Source organism: Dermacentor albipictus, chromosome 9 (assembly GCF_038994185.2).
Source record: "Dermacentor albipictus isolate Rhodes 1998 colony chromosome 9, USDA_Dalb.pri_finalv2, whole genome shotgun sequence".
In the NCBI taxonomy this organism is placed as follows: domain Eukaryota; kingdom Metazoa; phylum Arthropoda; class Arachnida; order Ixodida; family Ixodidae; genus Dermacentor; species Dermacentor albipictus.
The window spans coordinates 62,699,144-62,705,241 of NC_091829.1; positions in this window are offsets into that span (position 1 = coordinate 62,699,144).

Genomic DNA, 6,098 nt, shown 5'->3' on the forward strand with positions numbered 1-6,098 from the left:
TCCGCCACTAGCTTGACACGAATGTGCAAATTTTTGAACTCCAGCAGAGGCGCCCCGATTACTCATTCTCGCTTTCCGCCAAATGATTTACCCAAAATAAACCTCACCTAATACGAAAACAATGCATTTATTGGATGACATCGCTACTTTTCTTTGGTGCCTCCCTCAAAGTGAAGAGCACATCTTGCTGGGACGCTGCTCGTAGCGCAGCAGGTACGAAAACTAATTTAGCCTTAACTAGCGTATGATTCCAACGCCTATAGTGTTGGGCTGCTGAGCACAAGGTCGCGGAATCGAATCCGAGCCATTGCGGCCGAATCGGTGCGAAATGCGAAAACACCCGTGTACTTAGATTTCAGTACACGTTAAGGAAGCCCAGGTGGTCTAGATTTCCGGAGTCCTCCACTGCGGCGTGCCTCATAATGAGAAAGTGATCCTGGCACGTAAAACCCCGTAATTTTTTTATTGCCAGAGGCTACGATTCTGCTGACTGCTGCGGCATTCTCAAGCTCATTTGACATAAAGCAGGTAGTTCTTTATCACCTGACGAGTGGTGCTTGCTTTGTTGTATTGCCCACGAATTCCAGTACTGTCTTCGCTAACCCTTAGCAATACAGAACTGCAACTGCTTTGCACATGTCGCTGTTCTTCAGTAGCGAACGCTCATGCGCCATGCATAGTCGTATCTCAACCAGACCCGACACATTTGCGACAGTTTTGTGTGATTGCTCCGCCGTCATCAATAGCGTTTCACGCCTCGCACTAAAACTAGTGCTGTCGTCAAAAATATACGCTGCTGCGTACTCCGCACTTAAAAAAAAGGGGTTTTACAAGCTGTAGTTGTATATGGATGACAACAAACCATTTTCCAAACCTTTATAACAATTGCAAATATGGAGCCACAAAAAATAAGGTTCACGAGCAGAAACAAGTCGAGTCAGCAGTCGAGTCAATTTTCCCTGTGCTCTAGCCGTGAGTGGACTCGCGCTCCTGTTTTCGCCAGCGTTTGAATAACAAGGGGGACAGTTCCCATTTACTGGTGCTTCCATTGCTTCATGAAAATTGCTGCGGTACAAATGTTCCCGCCGCTGCAAATACGAGTGAATACTGAGAACAAATCGAGGAAAGTTGAGATGCCTATGGTTTTTGAGCTTGTTATACATCGCGCCTCAGTCTGCTATCTGTATTTTCTGTAGCTGTGCCAGATGAACATACATTATACACAGCATCACGAGGCGGTTTTAACACGCTAGGTACTGAGAAAACGTTAACTTGATGAAGTAAATTATATCTGCTTTTATTGCGTAAGCAAGAGTGAAAAGTCTCGCCAACAGGGTGATTGCAGCGTAAGAAGAAAAACAGTCTCTCGGAACGCTAGCAGTCTACATCCGCAATGCATGTCACACAGGAAGTCCACAGAGGCTCATTAGGTGATACATGTGTAGTCCAGTAATTGATTTCTTCAAGAAAACAGACAGGTGAGCTAGTTGGTGCTGCATAACTTCTGGCGAAGAGCGAAAAGGCACGTAGTATAGCAAGAGTGAAGCGTTGTGCATTTGCTCACTTCTATTGTCCTACGTGCAAGTTCTCGCTTTGCCCCAACTAATTTATATCTTGCTACTGCCTTTAGGAAAGGATATACGTGACAGTATGTAGCATTCGTAGAGGAATATGTGCTCCAAATGCTAAAGGGAAGGGCATTTATTTCCGCGTTTAGTACATTCAATGCTTTCTAAGTAAATCTGTAAATAAACATTGAGGTTCAGTGCAAGCATATCGAGACATTGTTCACTTAATTACGTAAAGCTCGTAAGTAAATTTTTAACTCAACTTTCGCAACACTTTTGCCGCTGCGTGACACTGTCTAGCAAATACTTTAATTTATGCAATATCTTACTTGGAAAATGAATGATAACGGTGCTTCTTCTTGGCTACCGCAAAGTTGATGCTTGCTAAGCGTGTTCAACATCGTGTATACAATCCTAGGTGGGAAAATTAGTGGTTGTCAAGGAAAAACGTACCGCACCCAAAGTTCCCTTTACGATGACCTGCCCGCGAATCAACAGAAATGTCTGTTGCCATAAACCTTCGTATTTGAAACTTTCGCCAGCTTGCCCTTCAGCATGCCATTGTGTCGGCTACTGTATGACATTTCTTTCTCATTCGATAATATTTTACTTGCTTGGCTACCGACGAAGTATGCAGCGTGCATTGTTTGGTTTCTTTTGCGTCTTTTCGCCATGTTCACTCGCCCAGGTGACCCGTCTTTTGCGTGTATTGTATTTCATTTGTGGAAAGAGAAATTTTATCACGACAGCGTTAAGGGCCTCCCGCATGGCAGAAAATGCGCTGTTGGCGTCGGCGTCCTGCGCCGGCATCCCCGTGAGCGAAAATTTTCGTACTGTATAGAGCATCGCACGCGTAATGCGAAGACGTGGTGTCGTTCCCCACCTGCGGCAAGTTGCTTTTTTATCCACTTTCAATTCCAAGAAATAATTATTTTTTAAAATTCAGTTAGTAAGCAAAAGTAATTTCCTCTATGTGGTCCTTGGTATCGTCGTTTCTTGCCTACTTGTGATTAATAAAAAGCGGGCCCCTCGGTTAACCACCTTTCGTTCTTTACATATTGAAGTACATGTACATACCACACCTTGCTGTATGGCTTACTGTATAGGTGGCTCTAGTGCCACACCGTTCTGTCACTAAAGTTGCTCATACCTTGTCTTACATTCTTAACAAGGTTATTCTTCGGAGTTTTTAGAATGTTAGCCCACAAACAAATGTCGTGAACAACGACAGTGCTTGTCTGCCATGTTGAATATTCTGAGACTGAAACAGTAAACATGCCACAATATAACAAGAACCCCATGTTTTTTTGCGCAACTGCAACTTCCGGAATCGTGCGCAACTTCAGTGCGCAACTTCCGGAATCGCCTCACGCAAGAAGCAGCGTTTCTACCAGAAGGCACTTCTTCGTGCATAGCATTCACCGCCAGCGTTTTCCGGTAAACATTACAGTTGCATAAGTTGCAGTTGCCGCGAAGCGTGAGAATAAGTCAGGAACCTTCGAATGCTATCGCGTTTCGATCTAAAGGCGAAGCTTATACACGCACAAAGTTTTTGCTGCATGAATAATAAGAGCCCTAAATTATGCCACTGCATCGTCTGTGCTAAGCTCGCTTACATAACGTCAAGTTAGATACGGCGATTTTTAAATATCCGATAATACCTAAGCGCTGCTTGCGATTTGTGAATGCGAAAGCATTAATGTTCATTTGAACATCGCTCAGTGAACCTTCGAGTTATGAACTCGTCACGGGGAAGGGAGTGCGCTGACACCCATGGGCGACGCCTGCTAGATAGCCAAAACATGGTGAACTTTGATGCGTGACATCATACTACCTTGCCTTACTACCATGAAATCTATTGGGGACACCCCCAAGTAAACTGCATTGAGGTTGTCGTCACAGCTTTTTTCACGCTGGGCTTGGCAATGAAAATTTATGTCCAAGAAGCCTAGCATCATAATGCTTAGTGCACAGGCCTGTTATCTTAAAGCTACTGGTTTAGTTCAGCGGGCAAGACACTCCATTTCTAAGCATGGAATTGCAGGTTTGAAACAGTACTTCGAACGTTTTTCTTGCAAATTTATTTTCTACTTTTTATGTAATAATTTCTTCATAGCAAATAAACAGGCGCAGTGAGGAAGCTGGCGGACGAGGAACGTGTCGAGAACGAAGCTAGGCAATAGAGAAAGAAGATGATGTGGTGTCGCGGCGGCCCCCTCTCCCTTCACGAATCACCTCGCCTGTCAGCTCGGCGGTAGGTCACTCGAAATGCTCCGTCGAGTAGTAGTAGTGGAAACATTTATTTCGAAGGGAAAGAAGTAGTTGTCGAAGACTTGGGCGGCGGATGGAGAACTCATTTCAGAGCCCCAGTGGCCTGTGCTGCTGCCCTTGCCTGCTGTACCAGGCTGCGCTGGGTTGTCCGGCCCGAGCTGGACAGAGAGGCCTCCCACTGCTCCTTCGTTTGAAGTGTTCGTAAGTGTATGGGTTCGTCCCCCGTGCACCCCCACGTAACATGGAAGGCGGTGGGGTGACCGTCGCACCATGGGCGGGTAGGTCTGTAGCGTTCGTCGAGGCACGAACGTTATGTGGTGTCGGAGCAATTCGAGTTTGCTCCGACAACACATTAGTTGCAACGCCTTTTCGATGCCCGTGGCTCCCGTTAGGAGTTTCTTAATGGTCTTGGCCGGTTCGCGTACTGATCTGGCGCAAAGAACTTGCTTCAAAACCGCAAATGAGGAAAAACGCTTTCGTCCCTGACATGTGCGGATTGAGGTGGCATAGTTGATAGCTGATTTCTGCCCAGGATACCACGGTGTTCTCGTTAAATTTCAGCCCGCTCCTTAAGCATGACGCTCGTGTTTTTGTGTGAATGTTGGCATCGGGGAAATAGTGTAAAAAAACTGTAAGCTGCGAAACCGCAGCTTGTCACAGTTTCAATTGGTAAACGTTGCGGTTCATAGTAGGATTGCGGCCAACTTTTGAGATCTCCAAACAGTGATCGGCGATTGATCGGTGGATTCATTTGCTTTTGCAGCATACGTCCCTGCGGGTGACATGGGCACTCTCATTGTGGCAGTTGTCTGGGCCAAGATCTTTCTAGTCGTCTCGTGCAGAGGTGCGTGCTCTGGTGGTAGTCGTAGCCTGCGGCTAGCTCCCTCGTCATTACAACGTTCACGTTATTTTCATTGCTGGTAGGGTTTACTCGGTCTCCACGAAGCACATCTACGAGACGTCGCGTTGTAGTGACATTGAACAGCGCAGTCAGAAGAACCACGTGTCATGAAAGACACTTTATTGGACGAACCGGAACCAACAAAACAAGTTACGTTCGGGCAGAAAGATAGTGCCGGGCGCATGAGTCGATCGTCGAAAAAATAATTTGCGGTTAAGCAGCGTCGGCTATTCTCCCAATATTCGTAGAGGATTACAGCGTGATCGTTGCTACTCGCGTGTCTTCCAGAATGCATAAGTGTGTTCTCGTTGCACATGAAATTTGAATACAGAAGGCTCGACTCCAAGATAGGAAAAAGATAGAATCGACGAGAATATTGCAGAATTTCTGATACACGCTGGTGCATCATGCCCTGAGCTGTAACTTAACATTTGTCATTCGGTGAAATGCTTTCACAGAAAAAATATGTAGAAGTACGCGGATCAATATTATAACTAAAAACTACATCTCAAACGTCCTGTCATTGTTCGCAGGGACAGGTTTGTCACATCAGGCTAAAAAATTCCACAGCTGTAACTAGAGTGCAGCGCACGTCAAAAGAGATGACTTCCAAGTTACGAAACTGCACTTTGAAACTGCCAGAAGTTCCACCTGAATAGAGAGAACCCAGAGAGAAAACCCAGAGAGAGAACCCAAAAATTACGTGTATTTAAAAGTTTGTAAGGGAAATAAATTTCCCCATTTCTATGTCTTTATATTGTCGTAACAACAGTCTCTGAAAAGCAGAAAGGCCTAAGGACCTCAATCATTATCAGAGATTAGTGTTTTAGTCGAAAAGAACAGTGTTTCCTTTTTAAACGGTTCCTAATGAGAGGAGCTGCCTTTTATTTGAACGGCAGAATGAATAAAAGCACAGTGAGGTAAAGCTTGTTTAACAGTACACTGTCTAACACTTGCACGAAACAAAACGAGGTGTCAAGGATCTTGTGCGAATGTTTCAACCTTCTGGTAGCATGAAACATAAAATTGCAGCCCATTATGCTTTGTTTAGAAATGACTTTGCGAAAGGCACTTTCGCAAATAACGTATTTCTGCAAACAGTGATTGCTAGCCAAGGCCTGCAGCATACTTCACATTCAAGCATCCCATACTCTGCTGGAGACGTTTTGTCTCGCAATTTTAAAAAAATAGGTGCAATACTTTAAGTCTCCCATTTCATTTAGCAGTTTTAAGCGCTTGAAGAAGGCCGTCTCTCCACACGATGCGTTCGGTTAGTTCTCACCCCTGTGGTTTATAGTCAGCGTTATTTTCGGGCGTGGATTCATGGTCACGTTCATATGCGAAAACGCTGGGCCATT